We start from the raw sequence: 18,528 nt of genomic DNA, 5'->3' as shown, positions 1-18,528 counted from the left end.
GATATGTATCCCATTTTCTTCCAAATCCATAGAAAATCAACCCTGTTTCTCTAATCACATCGGTTAGCCATGAAACACAATTTAACTAGCAATTCAATGTATTTAGCATACTTTTTATTTTTGAAACAAGTCCAAATATGGGTAAATAGCGGTGTTTGGATGTATAAATACACCTAAGATCACCACCCCACACTAAAACCTTGTTCATCCTCGAACAAACTTCAAGCATCACAATACTCAAACCTTCTAATCGCAACCTAAGAATCATGCTGGTGTTGGACACATAAACTTTTATTTCACAATTCATTGTCTCAACAGTGCATTCAATTTGTTGGCGAACTTAATATAAACATGAAATCAGGGATTCACTAAGTAATCCAGACTTTCATCCACATGCACCCTCACAGCAAGAAAGTTTTCCCATATCACTCACAATTCAACAATCTTAATCAGAATGGGAGTATTAAATTTCAAACTCTCGCTCTCAATAAATAATTCACACATATACAGATATGATCCATAGGCTTGCCCTTAGTGTATTACTTTACTAATAGTTGGGTGTTGAAATGTAAGATCAATTAGGTTTTTTCATAGTTGTAATGCAGGCTAACGGATGGGTAGGAACTATTTTGAAAATAGTGACTAATCTCCCTAAGCACTTTAATACATAACTACCTTCATTCAAAATCACATTCTTTTCAACCAAACTTTTCACTTCATTATCTTTACACATCCATTGTTCTACCCAGATCTTTCTAAGCACATTAACATTACTTTGGCAGGAGTATTTTCTTTTACATTTCAGTATTTCTTTAAATCCTAAATTTTGTTACGCACCCCTATAGTAGCCACCCTCAACCTAAGCAATTTTTCTTAATTGAGATGGACATTGTCCTTAACGGACCAGGGCCAAAACAGGTTCATTGTAACGCAATTAACAGGATAATGAGAACTTAACTTTATATCACACATTATTTTCTAACTCCTAACCATCATACACAAATGCGCAAATTACTTTTCTTATAGCTTTACTTTCACCTTTTTCCCTATTTTGTATTTTATATTCCCCCTTATTGCATTATTCGAATTAAAGTGCTTAAGAAATATGGATCAAATTAAGGTCTTACTAAAGAAAAGGACTAGGCTACATATGAGGCTATCAAGAAAATTAGGCTATAGGCTCAACGGGGCTAACTATGAATATGCATAAGGGTACACAAATAAAGTCTTTAAAATCTGGTTAACAAAGAAATGCCTAAATCACTTCCTACTCCCTACACCCTTTATTTCGCTTTATAAACAAACCGGGAAAGTTCTAGTCATTCTCATACATGCATAATATGAATAATTACTCACACACTCGGTGCATGCTAAGAATTAAGTCGGATCCTTAAGGTCTTCGATTTTTGCACTTTATCAAATTCAATATTAAGTCAATCAAATCAACTACACCTATTGAGATTTCACATAAAAAAATAAAATTTCCAACACGTACATTCCTCAAAGGTTGTAATTGGGGTCTTACTACTTTCTCAGCTTCTAAAGACGCACTCCCCTTAAGACGATTGTCATCCACCCATCATAGGGGAAGGCACTAACTAAGACGATTGTATAACGAAATTTTCCAGAAAGGGAACACCTAATTACTGTAATTTGAAATTGCACCACAAAGGGTAAAAATAAAATACTACCATTATCTTAAACCGACAAAAATAATTCTTGCCAAAAAGGGCAATACTTGTCAACTTACCCATTTATCAAAATATCCAAAAGCACAAAAATGAATAAAAATTATTTGTTCATCCAACCAAGCCAACACAACATAGTCAAATAGAAGAGATGAAGAAGAAGATGAAGATCGACCACCCCACACTTAAGCCGAGCACTGTCCCAGTGCTAGCAAAAAGGGCATGGTGGCGTAATAATCACTGCTCAGTCAAATGTCACCATGACAAGCACATCATCAGCTTCAGCATCATTGCCATCACCAACATCATCAGCAGAGTCATCATCATCATCAAACTGTTATTCTTTGTTGGACTCACCATCAGAGTATGACATACGTCTTTCCTCATCTATAGAGATATTATCATCCACCGGCTCATCGAACTCATCACCTATCCGTAATATGGTCTTGGCATGATGCCCTAACGGATAATCTAACTCTATATCAGGGATTTTCTATCGGGTGACTGCTCCCCAGATGCCCTCAGCAGCAACTTGGTAAACCTATATATCCGGGCCATAATCTCATCATTCCGAGCATGACACTCGGGCATAGTCAAATTTTTCCCATGAGCAGCTGGCCTTTTTGTGAAAGAAATGTCAAGTGGCCTGTCACCGACAGACGGTAAATAATTTGTATCTTTTTTCAGCACCCCCTGTTGCCTGAAATATCTAGTTAGCAATCCGCCAAACCCATATCTACGCCCCCTATAAATCTGGCCTTCCTCATTGCTGAAAAGATAATTGAACCCATATTTAAGTCCACATCCTCACAGATGAAGGGAAATATCAGATAAATTCTATCTCGGGTCACTTCCATCATATGTGTCCCATGAATCAAGCAGGCGTAAATTATTTTGGCCCATAAACGGGCCTCCCTATTTAGATGAGCGAAAAAAAGTAAACTATGTGTACCTACCTCCTTATAGCGAATCCACCTCACCATCGATTGAGTACCGCAAAGGAGGCGACATATTTGCTGGTAAGGAGGTGTGACTATTATCCTCTTCAAAACCTCAGAATTTGCATAGGGTGCAGGTACATCTAAAATCTCATTGACCGTGTCCGCTGTGAAGTGATTATCCAACCACGCACTTCAACTTCCAAATCCTTTGGGTTCCAGTCTGTGTAAAATTCCCTGACCAAACTCAAATTATATTCCCCTGGCTGCTCGAAAAGAAACCCCATATGTTAAGCCTCAATATTTCTCACCATTGAAGGATACTCCTTTATCAAAGTCCTCCAGTTGATGAACTGGTCAGCTGAGTATTTGGATTCCTTGTGCTGCGAGTACCACTTTCTACTCACTTCAGCAATAACTTTTGTTCCGAACCTGCGATGCCCCTAGGAACCTGTGGAGCTGCTGGTACTCTATCAGCTTGTCTACTCCTCTTGTGTGCAGACCCAGATATCCCAGCTATATTCTTTCCCTTGCTAGACATGTTACCTGTTTAGCATAACAACCCACAAGAATATAAAACAAGCACCTTCGATACTAGCTACCACTAAGTGTGAATGTTACCCCACACTTAGTTGCTAGCTTAAGTTGCTATAAAAATTATATGTACTCGGGTACTAAGACTTCCCCTTTTATTTCATAAGTTCATGGTTAGTTATCCAATATTACTCATTCAATATCGATTAATCTCGAGGAAGTGCCAAAGAAAATTATCTCATTATGATCACTTACAATTCATCTACACAGAAACTACCTTTACTCAAAGTGCAAGGCATCATGTCAATTAAAGTCAACTCATAAGAGCCCATATTTAGTCACCAACATACGTCACCTATTCAAATGCTCCATACTACTTTAGTACAACCCCATACTTAATTTCTATCATGTAGTGAATCAATAAATCCCAATTGTAGTGAATTAATAAGCACATTTGATTCTCAAAATTTAAACTCAAAGTATCATGAGAACTTACCTTATCTTGGTTGAGAAAAGAGGTTGACGTTGAAACCTTGTGAAATTTTTGACAAGACTTAACTAAGGTGTGATTTAGGGTTTTTGGGGGAAAGGGTGTGACGCACAACTAGGGTTAGGTGAGGGGAGTGAAAATGATTAAGTATGGTATTTATAGATGTGAAACAGCAATAAGGATCGACACGACGCATTGTATATCTCGTTGAATAATCAACGCGACGCGTCAAGTTCGCGTCGATTCTCTGGAAATAGCCTTGAAATTTTTTTCTAAGTGTGGAATTTATTCTCATCGACACAACGCGTCAAGATCACGTCAATTCTCTGAAAATTGCGTCCAAAAATTTTTCTAAGGCCAAATTTCTTAAATTTTTAAACATCTTTTCTTACCCCTTACCTTTTTCACCACTTATCAGCTATTTACTTACTCAATGGCCCATGTTCAACATATTCTTTATCTCCCCCTTATTTTTCATTCCTGCACATCAATCAAAAACAACAAAATTACTCCATGAAAAGTGGGTTGCCTCCCACCAAGCGCCTTATTTTCAGTCGTGGCTCAACTCATTTTTTTGTATTTTTATTTTTGTTCTTCATCTACTAAAAATTTAAACTACTTATTACGTTACATTTGTGGGTTGCCTCCCACATAGCGCCTTATTTTATATCATGGCACAACTCATCTTATCATCACTTTTCAGCAAAAGTGATAGATTCCTTGTCCTTATCAAGATGATCCGCCCAATAGTGCTTTACACGCTTTCTATTCACCAAAATCTTTTCTGCCTTTTCTTTATTCCACAACTCCATGAGGTGTCATACGCACCACCTCAAAAGGCCTAGACCATTTCGACCGTAATTTTCCAGGAAATAACTAAGTCGTGAATTGAACAACAAAATAAGTTATCCGGGTTCAAATGCTCTATCTTGAATTTGCTTGTCATGCCATCTTTTGGACTTCTCCTTGTATAGCTTGGCATTTTCATAGGCATAAAGCCTAAACTCATCAAACTCATTCAGCTGCAGTAACTGTTTCTCTCCCATAGTCTTCATTTTAAAATTTAGCTTCGTTACAACCCAATATGCTTGGTGTTCCAGCTCCACAGGAAGATGACAGGCTTTGCCACATACCAAGTGATATGGAGATGTCCCAATGGGCGTCTTTTGTAAGCTATTCGGTAGGCCCAGAGTGCATTATCTAGCTTCTCTGCCCAATCTTTTCTCTGCCCATTCACAATCTTCTGAAGTATTTGGTTAATCTCCCGATTTGACACCTCAACCTGTCCACTAGTTTGGGGATGGTATGCAGTGGCAACCTTGCGCCTAACACCATATTTAGCAAGAAGGTTTTTGAACCAAGTGTTAACAAAATGCGTACCTCCGTTACTGATTATTGCTCTTGGTATACCGAATCTGGAAAATATGTTCTTTGTAACAAATTTTAGCACCACTCTTGCATCATTAGTTGGACTCGCCACAGCTTTCACCCATTTAGAGACATAGTCAACCACTACAAGAATGTACAGATTGCCTTATAAAGGTGGGAATGGGCTTATGCAATCAATCCCCCAAACATCAAAGACTTCGACTTCTAAAGTATTATTGAGGGGCATCTCATGATGCCTAGATATGGTACCCAACCTTTGACATTGATCACAATTCCTTACAAAGGCAACTGCATCTCTAAACAATGTAGGCCAGAAAAAACTTGATTGCAATACTTTTTTCACAGTTCTCTCACCCATGATGACCACCATATGGAGATGAGTGGAAATCTTGTAGCACCTTTGAAAATTCAACCTCTGGGATACATCTACGAATGACTCCATCTGGACCCTACTTAAAGAGATACGGTTCATCCCAAATGTAGGCACGAGAATCATAGAGTAATTTCTTTCTTTGTTGTGTGGTGGCATCAGGAGGATACACCTCAGAAGCTATCAAGTTCATAATATCAGCATACCATGGGAACTCAACTGCATCTATGGACAACAACTTCTCATCAGGAAACTCTTTCTTAATACTAAGGGAGTCATCAATAATATGGTCTCGATTTTCCAGCCATGACAAGTGATCAACAACTTGATTTTCAGCTCTTTTCCTATCTCGCACCTCAAGATTGAATTTTTGTAATAGCAGAATCCACCTAATCAGTCGTAGCTTGACATCCTTTTTGTTCACAAGACACTTAATGGCAGTATGGTCAATATGAATAATGACCTTAGTACCAACTAAGTAAGATCTAAACTTATTGAATGTGTACACCACTGTAAACATCTCTTTCTCTGTAACCGTGTAGTTAACTTGAACATTATTCAACACTTTTCTAGCATAGTAGATCGAGCAAAATACCTTTTATTTTCTTTGACCCAAAACCACTCCCACAGCAATGTCACTAGCATCACACATTAGCTCAAAAGGTAACTCCTACTCTGGTGTAATTAGAATAGGTGCTTCAGTCAATTTTTCTTGAGTTTTTCAAAAGCTACATGACAATCGGCCCCGAACTCGAACTTGGCTTGTTTCTCTAACAATCTGCTCACAGGGCTTGCAATCTTTGAGAAATCTTGAATGAATCATCCTTAGAACCCTGTATATTCCAGAAAGCTCCACACTCATTTGACTGTGACTGGATGTGGTAATTTTTCAATCACTTCAACCTTCACCTTGTCCACTTCGAGTACTTTGCATGACACTTTATAGCCTAGCACAATTCCTTCCTTAACCATAAAGTGGCACTTTTCCCAATTCAGCACTAAGTTCGTCTTTTCGCATCGAGCTAGGACTCTATCAAGATTCTGCAAGCACTTATCAAAAGAATTACCATACACAGATAAATCATCCATGAATACCTCTATAAATTCTTCCACCATATCTGAGAATATTGCCATCATACATCTCTGAAATATAGCAGGTGCATTGTATAAGTTGAAGGGCATGTGTCTGAACACGTATGTACCATATGAACACGTGAAAGTGGTCTTCTTCTGGTCTTCCGATGCTATGATTATCTGATTATAGCCGTAGTACCCATCCAAAAAATAATAATACTCTTGCCCTGCCAATCTATCCAGCATTTGGTCAATAAAGGGAATTGGATAGTGATCTTTATGAGTTGCTTCATTCAATATTTGATAATCAATACAGATCCTCCAACTGGTCACCGTATGTGTGGGAATCAACTCATTATCATCATTGGTTACTACAGTCATTCCTCCCTTCTTTGGTACACAGTGCACCGAATTAACCTATTGCTATAAAAAAATTAGGTAGACAATACCACTATCTAACCACTTGATCACTTATTTTCTAACCACCTCTTTCATCATAGGATTCAACCTTCGTTGTTAATGTACTCTAGGTATGTATACCTCTTCGATGTGGATGTTGTGCATGTAAAATACTAGATTAATTCTTGTAAAATTATACATCTGCCAACTAATCGCCTTTCTTCTTCTCTTTAGAACTGTTATAGCTTATTTTACCTATACATATGATAATCTTGCAGACAAAATAATAGGCAAAGTATCTTGATCACCAAGAAAAACATATTGCAAGTGAGAAGGAAGAACCTTAAGCTCCAAGTTAGGAGCTTCTTTAACTGAGGGCTTGGGCGATGGACCAATTAGCCTATTTAATGGTGCAACAGGCACTTTCATCATCCCAACCACTGCCAAATTCATAACCTAGATTAGTTCTAATGATTTCACGTCTCCATATAGATCATGACCCATCAAAGCTCACTCTAATGGATCATCAAACAACAACAACTGTCAATCCAAAGCAAGATCAATAACTGATATAGAAGATAACTCCTTATATATGGATGGCAGTTTCGCCGCTTTGCACACATAAAAAACTTTCACTTTATCACGTGCTCGCATTATCATTTTTTTAGCAGCTACATGAATGAGTGACTGTCTTGTTGCTAAAAAAGGTCATCCCAAAATAAATGAAACAACAGGATCAACCTCAAAGTCAAGAATTACAAAATCCACCGGAAAGATTAAAGATTCCACTTGCACCAACACATCTTCAACAATATTATCTGGCCTAGCAATGGACCTATCCACCAACTTTAACACAATAGTCATGGGTTTAGGACTCCCAAGACCGATCTTCTGGTACCATGATGCGGGTATAAGATTTATGCTAGCACCTAAGTCACACAATTCACGTGCACAAATAGTTTGTTCAATGGTAATCTGTAAGGTGAAACTACCTGGATCCTTCAATTTCATGGGCAGTTTATTTTAAATTTTGGACGTGCACTCTTGATTAAGTGCAACTGTAGCATATTCGGTCAACCGATTCTTATTAGCAACACTATCCTTCAAGTATTTCGCATATTTTGGTACACTCTGCAGAATGTCAACAAGAGGCAGGTTTACTTGAACCCTGCTTCAAAAGATCTAGGAACTTCTTATAATTTAATTTTTCTTGATGCTTTCTGGCCTTTTGAGGAAAGGGTAAGGGTATAGTCTTCTTTTCCGTACGAATTTCATCTCTTACCTCTTTTTCCTTAACTTCCTTATCTACATTATCTTTCAAAATATCATCAGTGAATGTGGGATTATCCTGCTCCTAAACCCTCTCCTTAGTTTGCAGCCCACTCCGTGTTGTAACAATATTTACCTACTTCGAATTGGCCTCTATATTGCTAAGTAATGCTTCTTGTGGCCTTGTATTCCTTAATACTGCAATTCGACCCAACTGCAACTCTAGATTTCTTGTAAGCAATTATTGACTCTTCAACTTAGCTTTAAACTGTGCTTGTTGAGTCTTTATGTCAGCTGTAAACTATGCTTGTTGAGCCATAAACTGCTTAATCAATTCCTCCATATTGCTAGTCTGAGCGATCGCCTGATTATTTTGAGCTGACTGTGGATTTAGTTGCACTAGTCCTTTGTACTGATTTGCATTCTGTGCCTGATTTCCACCCCATGAGAAATTGGGGTGGTTCCTCCAATTGGGATTCTACGTGTTGCCAAAATTCTGTTGACCCTGACAATTTGCATTACCCACATAGTTAACTAAATTTGGATTAATAAAACATGCGTCTGCTGTGTGCTCACCACTTCTACAAACTTCACATCACGGATATACCTGTTGAACTACATTTGCTACGGCTGCTGGTTGTGTCACACCCAACTTTAGGTTGTTCAGCTGAGTAGTCATATGGTTTTGCATTGCTGTAATCTATGCCTGTAATGCAGTGAATTGATCTACATCCAATACCCCTACAACCTTCTTGGGAGCACTCTTTGAGTCTGCATGCCAGTCAGGATTCCCTTGTGAGATTCAATTTAAGAGTTTATACAATTTTTCATAAGTTTTCTCCAAAACTTGGCCTCCTACTGCTGAATCCAAAAGAATATTTGTATTCGACTTAAGGCCTTATATAAATGTGTGAACTAAGACATCATTCGATTGATGGTGATGAGGACAATTTCTGAGCATGCCTTTAATTCTCTCCCAAGCTTGGTAGAGATTTTCTCCTTCTTTTTGTCTGAAACTCAAGATCTCACTCCTTAATCTTACAGTCTTCTGGGATGGAAAGAATCAAATAAGGAACTTTTGAGCATAATCTTCCCAAGAAATGATGGAGTTTGGTGGTTCAGTATGTAACTGCCTCTTTGCTTCCCTATTTAGAGAGAAAAAGAAGAGTGTCAATCTGACATAATGAACATTCACATCTTTAGGAATTTATGTATCACTTATTTCCAGGAAGGTCTGTATATGCTGATGCGGATCCTCATATGAAAGTTCGTGAAATTGCCCCACAGAATTCAACAATTGCACCATATTTTATTTCAATTCCCAAAGACCTCCTGGCTCAGGTTTTCAAATGCTGTTAGTCACATGGTTCGTAAGTGAGATTGCCACCTCACGAACAGGTCTTGCTGCTGGTTGAACAGGAACTGCTTGAATAACAGGAATGACAGGAGGTGGAATATTCCTGGCATTTGGATCAGCCAATTCATTTTGTTATTCAACCATTCTTCGTCTTTGTTGAAAGATTTGCCCTGGTTCTGCAAAAGGCTCTACCAGTTCTTTATGTCTCACCAGTTCTGGATTCAGCTAAACCTGCAAATATTCAGCTGCTAAGATCAAGTTGTTAACACCTACACTTTATATCAAAAACCAAAAATTTAGCAATTTATTAATTGTATTAGATCCCCGGCAATGGTGCCAAAAACTTATTGTGACTCAGACGCACACGCAAGTGCACGTGATCGTTCAAGTAATATAGTGATTTAGACAGTCAGATATCGTTCCCACAAGGACTAAACAACTAGAATTTTAACCAACTTTTAGTTCCAGACAATGAGTATTAGGTGTTGTATATTATCAAGATGATTTTGATTTTGAGAATAAAAATGTAAATTAATAAACAAGAAATAAAAAATTTATGACTAGAGCAAAGCAAGCAACGGTTGTAATCAATTATGATGAGGATTCCAGGGTTGAGGCATTTCTAACAATCATACAATTCTCTATTCTTGTCACTGTCTAATTAGTTATCAGGTTGTTGATTTGCAAGGTTTATACCACGATCTTGGTCTCCCTACCTCAAATCTTCTATCTATTGAATATTGTAGCTACAAATCCCGTAGAGATACAACAATTCTTCTAGATTCATAAAGTTATCTTCTTGTATTTGAACCAAGCAAGGATTCTAGGTATATCGCTATCCTAGATGCTAATTCAAACCCCTTATTTTATAAAAGGATAAGAACCTTGCTTCTTAATTTCTTCTTTCTAACCTACGATTCTCCTCCCGAATGCACATAGAAATATAGATTTATTCTAATGGTGGCCACTCATCAAAATAGTAAGCTCAAGAAATTAAGAACAACCCAGACGATAAACCAAAAAGAAACTATGAATAAGAATATAAAAGAGTAATCATGTTCTTGGCCTCAATCCCAGAATAAGGGTGTTTAGCCACTCATGTTTGAATTCAACATCCAAAATAAGTAATTAATCATACCCAAAATAATTCTTGAAGTAAAGAATTTCAAAAAAAATATTAAGAACCCTAAAAGAGAGAATTTTATGCTTTTTCACCGCTGCTATGCTTGCCAAGACCCCCTCTGTAATTGTGCTCACGTGTTTCTTTTATACTTGGGAAATTTTTACCAGATCTGCACCATTGATGAGACGCATCACAAATTGTGTTAAGACAACCAACGTGTCGCGTCAACATAGAGTTGTCACACTGGAATTCATCTTTAAAAATCAAGCTAAATCCATTTTTTCACCACACGACGCGATGCGTTGACATCGCATCATGTCACTGGAAGTCGCTCCTCAATATTCAGCTAAGTGTCAAAACCTGAAGCATTAATGTGACGTATTGATATTGCGTTGATACACTGGAAGTTGTACATGGAATTTCTGCTAAGTCACAAAAATTACGCATCGACGCGACGCGTTGATATCGCGTCGATGCACTGAAAATTGTTCTTCAAGTTCTGGCTAAGGCACACAATGTTACCAGTTGACGTGATGCGTTGAGATCGCATCGTGTCACTAATATTTTTCTCCAGTTTCTTTCTTTCATCTGATCTATCCTCAGCTCCTTTCTTTTCTCTTTACTCTCGTGCATCTCTATATGTTTTTGCATTCGATCCGCATGGTCCTTTGCCTCATCATGATTTGTATCCCATTTTTTTCCAAATCCATGTGAAATCAACCCTATTTCTCTAATCACATCATTTAGCCATAAAACACAATTTAACTAGCACTTCAATGTATTTTTAATACTTTTTATTTTTGAAACAATTCCAAATATGGGTAAATAGCGATGTTTGGACATATAAATATGCCCAAGATCATAAATCAATTTAATATTTCAAATAATGACTTGATATGAATCATTTCAACACAAATTGATCAGTCGACGACACAGGCCAGGACGAACGCAATACCAACAACATGCAATTACAATGACACAATTGAAATTATAGTTGACCCTATCAACCCATCCCTAATTTTAGCTAAATCAATTTAGATATTTCAAATAATGGCTTGACCTAACCTATTGCAATTGATGACACATCTATTGTAAATTATCAAATAATCGTAGACATCTATTAAAATAGATGTTCTACTTATTGCAACTGATGACATATTTGTTGGTCATTATCTAACAGATAATGTCATATGTTGCAACAGATGATATATTTATTGGAAATTATCAATCAGATAATGACATCTGTTGCAACATATGAATTATCTATTTAAAATTAACAAATCGATGTTTCCATCTGTTGCGACAGATGACTGATTTGTTGAAATTTTTCAAATAGATGTAGACATCTGTTATAGCATATGACTTATCTGTTTTAAGATATTTTTTAAATTCTAAAGCAATTTTTTGATTAAAATAAATATAAAAATACTAAGGCAGTAAAAAGTTTTGCTGGATAACTAAAAAATCACCTCATTGAGTTGTCTTATCTTGTCTTTTCAGTGTCACCATCATCGTCTCCTCGTTCTCCTCAAAGAGTTTCACCACCATAAATTATTAATAAATATTTAAACCCATCTAATCTCCTTCAACCACATATTAAATAATTCATCTATCTTTTTTCTCTCCTCTTTAGGTTAATATCAAACATATTTTTTTCTCTATGCCCTCTTTTTTCTCTCATCTTTCGCTTGAGGATCCTTTTGGATCTCAACCAATCCATATCTTTTCTCGACTGAAATTGGTGTTTTGAGGCCTTTGCTTTTGACATCCAGGTATGATTCACTATTAGATCTACGCTCTCTGCTATTATTCTTGCTTTTTCGTCTTCTTTTTGCCTGTTTCATCAAATTTATCATGTTTTCTATAATGAAAATTGAAATTGTGAATATCATATATTTACACTGGTTATTTAAATTAGTTATTTTCATTTATTGATTTTATTTATTTACCCATTACTCATATCTTATTTATTGAGAAAATTGAAGAAAAGGTGACTTTTGAGTCTTGAATGAACAAACTGTTGTTTTTATTAAAATATTTAAAAAAGTCATCTAATGGGAGAACTTAAAAAGTCTTATTGGTTATTTCTTATTTCTTTCTTTGTTGTTGGTGGTGTTGGTGTTGCAACTGTTACAGCTAATGAATCAGTATCGGTCTTCCAACAGATTTCCCATATGTTGCAACTGATGAATCAGCTGTTGGAATACCCTTCTGTTGTAATAGACAGTACACCTGTTGGAAGAAATCAAACCAGTAGCAAGGCTTATTTGATTTCATCAATAGATTACCCACCTGTTGCAACTGATGGGTCAGCTGTTACAACAGATGGGTCACTGTTGCAACATATGGTTTTTTTATGTTACCCCTTTATTGAATTTTGTGTTACCCTCTTTTTTTAAACTATGCAGGCATTAATTGTGATGTTATTTTTTATTTTCTCTTGCTTGTAGATAAAAGATGTCTCCCAAAAGAAAGAGAAGTGAAAGTGGATCAATTTTTGTCCGACCAACATAAAAGGCTAGAGTAAAGATGGGTTCGGAGAAATAAGTTGCTTACAGATGGAACCACTTCATATGTGGGAGGTATGTATTACTGATCATATTATCATGAAAATACACATAGAGTAGACTGATTTTGTGAATGAAGTTTTTTACTGATTAGGCATTAATTATTCAAATAAGATATCACATTTTATAGTTAAGATTGATAGGTTCGAACTGATAAGGCCGAGAGACCAAGTAGGTGGTATCGATACCCTTTTACAGTTGAATGATGATTTTGCTAATGTTTATATGTCAAGTTAGGAGAAGGGACAAAATTTTTAGTGGCAGTGTAAAGATTCAATAGTGATTGGACTGATTTTAAGGGTTCAATGAACTTTTGAAAGGCCTCGAAAGCCTTGCACTGCCGCAACCAAGAATGAAAATTAATATAGTTATTGCCTCGGTCCAAATTTGTACGGATGGGTTGCTCGGGGTGACGCTTAAACAACATAAGGTGTTTGGGAGAATAACTGCGAGAGAAAGGTGTATTTCCTTGAACGAAGAGATTTAATGGACCATTGCACATCGTCATCTCTTAATTCCCCGAAAGTCTTAAACCAAAATTTGTGAGATGCTTCCCTTTTGAACTTATGTAGAAACAATCACATGTCATGCGAAGCCAGCATATCCACCCTTATTTTATGATCAGGTTGTATCGTTCTCGAATCCTTTACCAAATGCTTCATCATCCACCATTGTAATATGAGGTTGCAACCTTGAAAGAAACGATTTTCAACTTGACACCTTCCCAGGGCTCGATATATGTCAGCGACAATCATGGGAGCTAAATTGTGGAATACCTTGTTAGAATCATAATCTACTCCAAAGAAAAGTGCATGAGCCACCGTAACAAACCTTGGATGAATTGTGCCATTTTCCCCTTGTGGGAACACCATGGTTCCGAGTAGACCTACCACAAACGCAAAGGCTCTCATCTCCTTCCATTTTGCTTCGGACTCAAATTTATGTCCAAATTTGTAGAAGGCATTAAATCTTCCAAACCGATGATACAACTCCCGAAAAGTGATATTTTCTCTATCACGTTCCCCTAGCCAGGTGTCGTCGTCAGTTAAAAAAGCCTCTTTGATGTTTGACGGTCCCACACGGCAGGAACTAAAATGTTCTTATCAATTTTTTCCTTTCTCTTGAAACACATTTCAATACTCTCATAGAAAATTAACACTTCTTCGATGGTAGGAGTCAATTCTACATTCCCGAAGCGAAACACCATATTCTGATCATCCCAAAAAGTGATAAGCATGTGGATCATTTCGGGCCAAGCATCCATTTCGATCAATGAAGGCAGGTATCCGATGTGTGTTCTAACAATTTTTCTCTCTTCTGCGCTCATATAGTCCCACCATAGTTTCAGGTAATTGTTGGGTTTAGTAACTATCTTGAATTTCTCATGGGAATGCAATTGAGCCATACCTACACGAAAGCAAACAAAGATAAGCCTTCCCCTGTCCCCCAAAGGGTAATGGATTGAATTAGACAAGCATATATTTCTTTAACACATAAATATGATTCGTCTGTAATTGACTCGGGGTCAATAGACGAAGGGCAGGTTTTCTAATGAACCCAATACCCCGCTCGGGTATTGGGTCGTCCTAGGCTCATGCCTGAAATAGGATTTTGGTTTCGCTCTATCCTAGATATATAGAGTGGGTTTGAACACTGATTCTCAAGCGGACAACTTGAGTTTGAAAATACAAACCATCAGACGACTTACGTGCTAATAAACTGTTTGTATTTCCAACACACTTTTGGAATTGATCAATAGGTGTCGGGATACCCACGAAACCCCAAAACAGTTTAAATGATGTAGGTTCTAACCAAATGATTGATTCCCCAGCAGAGTCGCCATTTCTGTTTTGCGAAAATTTTGACTTATCAAGAGTTGCCACTTAATTCTGAAAAGGAATTAAGAAACCTTTATAAAGTTACTTCAAACGATTCAAAACAGGAAAATCATTTAAGTTTAGAGATTCTAAGTAAGTGGCTCCTACTAACATTTTACGAAGGTGTTAAGCACGTAAAACGTCCGCTAACTTGCGGTTATCCGGACTGTTTGAAAATCGTCTTTTGATTAACTTTGAAAAGATTAATTTTGTCGAAAAATGATTGATTTTTTTGAAAAGAAAGCGATTTTGGAAATATTTTTGTGTTTATGCAAAACTAGTTTTTTAGTGACTTAACTAAGGATTTAACTAGGTTCGCAAAGCACATAAGGAAAACAAACATAAAGAATAGGGGGACGGGGAGGAAGTAAGGGATTTAGGCCATCGGCCCAAACCAACAAAACCTGTCCTAGTCTAATTGGGCTTTCGACCCATTTCACCCATCCCAGTCTAGTTTTTCGAGTCGTTAGCTTGAGTCTCGCTCCACCCGTATTAAATACAACCTTGGATTCGTGGCCCAAATGAATGAATAAAAATAAATAACTAAATAAATAAAGACAACAATAATAAATGACTAAATAAATAAATGAAATGGAAATGAGACTTTCAAGTCTCTTGGCCGCTTCAAATGGGATTTTAACCCATTTTCCTTCTTCATTCGACTCTTCGCATCTGTGTACCATGTGACTGTCTTTTTAGTCCTTTCCAAGGTTTTCTAAAAGGAAATGGGCCTCAATGGCCCATTTGTGAAATGCAGAAGGGGAAAGAGCCCATTTGGACTCTGGAGCAGGTGCATGCAAATAAAAATGAGAAAATTAGCATATGCACAGGATTTTAATAAACTATTAATCCGTACTCTATTTAAATACCAAACATGCATAGCCCATTGCACCAATACTAAATGCGTCTTAATCTACTACACCAAGCTGGACGCGCAAAAAGAACATAAACCATTGAACCCAATATAAGGTTGTGCTATCTAACTTGATAATTAATCATACATAGATTACTATAATTTGCAAAGAGAAAAGGAATATATACAAACACTTGCGAACAGTTGTTCATAACATTTATATACATATATATATATATATATATCCATCTATAATGAATCGAAGACACTCAGTCGCAGGAGAGGACAACAATGATTCGACCAAATAACTAGCAATGTGATCCAATCTTATATAAACAAAGAATGAAAACATTAAGAAGTTAGGCTAAATTCGATGGCTTTATTATGACTCCAAAATTCTACTAATTCTTCGTCGGTCGAACTAAAACTCGAAGGACGGGATCGTTTAAGCAATCAAATCACTAAACTTAAACAAAAGTCTTATCTTTTGACACTCATTTAGGCTAAAGCACATCATTTGTGAGCTAACCCCACCACTCCCATTGATAATATGAATCAAAGGACATGAGCGAGATTTTTACCTTGTTTGGAAAGACCGAAGCGAAGGTATAGACAAACGGGCATCCAACAAAGGAACAAGCAAGAACTTCCCATTAACAACTTACAGATTCACACGAAAATTGCACTAAAGTTTAAGTCTTTTACAAAGAAACAATCCTTTCAATGCCTCAAAACATTATAAAGAATTAAAATCATTTCTCAAAAAGAAAGGAAGCTTGCTAAGATAAACTAACAAAGTCCAAAATTTTCATATCGGCATAACTAAATTATTATCCTAGCTACTGTTAGGCTCAATCACAGAAACCTAAAGAGAGTTATGAAGTCACTTTAGAAGTTTCGAGCATAATGAACACACAGATGTAAAGGACGCATCAAAACGGGTTTAAACTAGCACATGCCAGCATTAAATATGAGAAAGACACCAGATTTTTTTTGTTTACTAAGCAGGAAGATGGAAGATACACCAAACGTGAATATCAAAATCGTTCAAAATTTAATCAAGGCCCAGCCAACCTGCAAACTAGCTAAACACATATTCTTGAATCTAACCATTCCGGAAACAACGACCATATTAGATGAACACCTATAAAACAGTATACATACCAGATTTAAGCGCACAAGGTACTGATCCTTAAGGCAGCCTCCGGTGAATGTTGAATCGATAAACAACTCAAAGATCACTTATCATAGGCAAAACCTAAGGCCAGTGAGGCACCTATAGCAAACGAACCCAGCATACAGGGTGATCTGAAGATTACTCATGACTATAGAATGATGAAATAAAGAAGAAGCAAACGAAAGCTTAAATGGAGTAGGATATTACCTTTTCGAGAGCAGCAAAACAAGACAACGAGTTAATCGCTAGGACCGTCACCATTGGGAACTGATATTATTGACTTGAGAACTTCCGAATTGATTGATTAACTTCCAAAAGGAAAAGAAAGGAGAAAACTTTGCTATGAAGGAAATCTTTTAGCTCTAGGATCCTTTGCCTTTTCCACTCAAAATTTTCTAACCAAAATTTTCCCAACCTAGCTCTCTCGAAAATTTTTTCCCAACCCCCAATTTTCTGAACCCTAATTCTCTAAAAAAAAAAAAGACCCCCGAAAATAATACCCAGCTGGTTCTTATATAGAATACCAAATCGGGGGTAGTTTAGGGATGGGAAAATCAAAATTCAAAAAAAAGAGCTAACCCCCTTCTAGCTGACTCTCCCTTTCGAATTTCTCTCTCAAGAAAAAGACAAAATTGGTGAACCAATAGAATTCTTCCAAAATCAATTCCCCCCAAGAACCAATCGAAATTCCCCAAATGGGTACGAAATTGTACCCTTATCCCGAGATTTATGGGATTGATCCGTTGGGGGAATACACCTCACCATTTCTAGAAGCTTCAAGGTTTTCCTCATCGTACTATTGCGTGGAACGCATGAAGAAGGATAGGTTCGGGTTGAATCTGGGTTGGTTCGAACCGAATTCGGGTCAGCATCGATGGGTTTGAAGTTGGTCGATGTTGTGTTTGGTTGTACGTTGAATATTTGGCTGTTGTACCTTAGGGAATTGACTGTTGTTGCTGATTAAAGGGGAAAGAAACCCTTGGTGGACCGGGTCGGTGGAGAAGTGGGTTGTATCAAATCTTAAAATGGGGGGAGAGCTGCTGATTATTTTAAGATTATATTGGGCCAATCTTTGGGCTGGAGATTTTAAAATAACAAATAAGCTGGTGAGTATCTAGCTGTTGGGCCGAAATTGATGTGGTGTTGGGTTATTTTGGGTATCTTAGGGATTTGGATTATAATTTAGGCAATTAAATTTAAATTCTATCTAAATGGAATACCAATTGGTCAATTGCATTGCAATTGAGGCCAATCTAATTCCAATTAGAATCAAATTTAATAAATCGACTAAATCAAATCGAAATTCGATACGAATTAACACCTTGTTTAATCCCGCACTTCTCGATTTAATAAAATCAAACACTTATTTATCCAAATAAATTATTTTTGAGATTAAATGATATTTCAATCAATATTTAAATTA

At 36.9% G+C, this 18,528-nt stretch overlaps 1 long non-coding RNA gene and 1 other non-coding gene across 2 annotated transcripts; one reads left to right on the top strand and one right to left on the bottom strand.

The window, feature by feature from the left end:
- The first annotated feature begins 9,083 nt into the window (after positions 1 to 9,083).
- Positions 9,084 to 9,190, top strand: LOC124886771. The gene has a single exon (XR_007044182.1). It is a non-coding gene; the product is annotated as a small nucleolar RNA R71 (small nucleolar RNA).
- A 5,570-nt stretch (positions 9,191 to 14,760) lies between these two features.
- LOC107856056 lies at positions 14,761 to 18,228 on the bottom strand. Its single transcript, XR_001670467.2, has 2 exons — positions 17,313 to 18,228; positions 14,761 to 17,204 (listed from the first exon to the last, which is right to left on the bottom strand). It is a non-coding gene; the product is annotated as an uncharacterized LOC107856056 (long non-coding RNA).
- Between the last annotated feature and the right edge of the window lie 300 nt (positions 18,229 to 18,528).

The sequence above is a fragment of the Capsicum annuum genome, chromosome 8, assembly GCF_002878395.1.
Source record: "Capsicum annuum cultivar UCD-10X-F1 chromosome 8, UCD10Xv1.1, whole genome shotgun sequence".
Classification (NCBI taxonomy): Eukaryota; Viridiplantae; Streptophyta; class Magnoliopsida; order Solanales; family Solanaceae; genus Capsicum; species Capsicum annuum.
The sequence above is the reverse complement of the archived record's forward strand: the minus strand, read 5'-3'. Positions and strand labels throughout refer to the sequence as shown.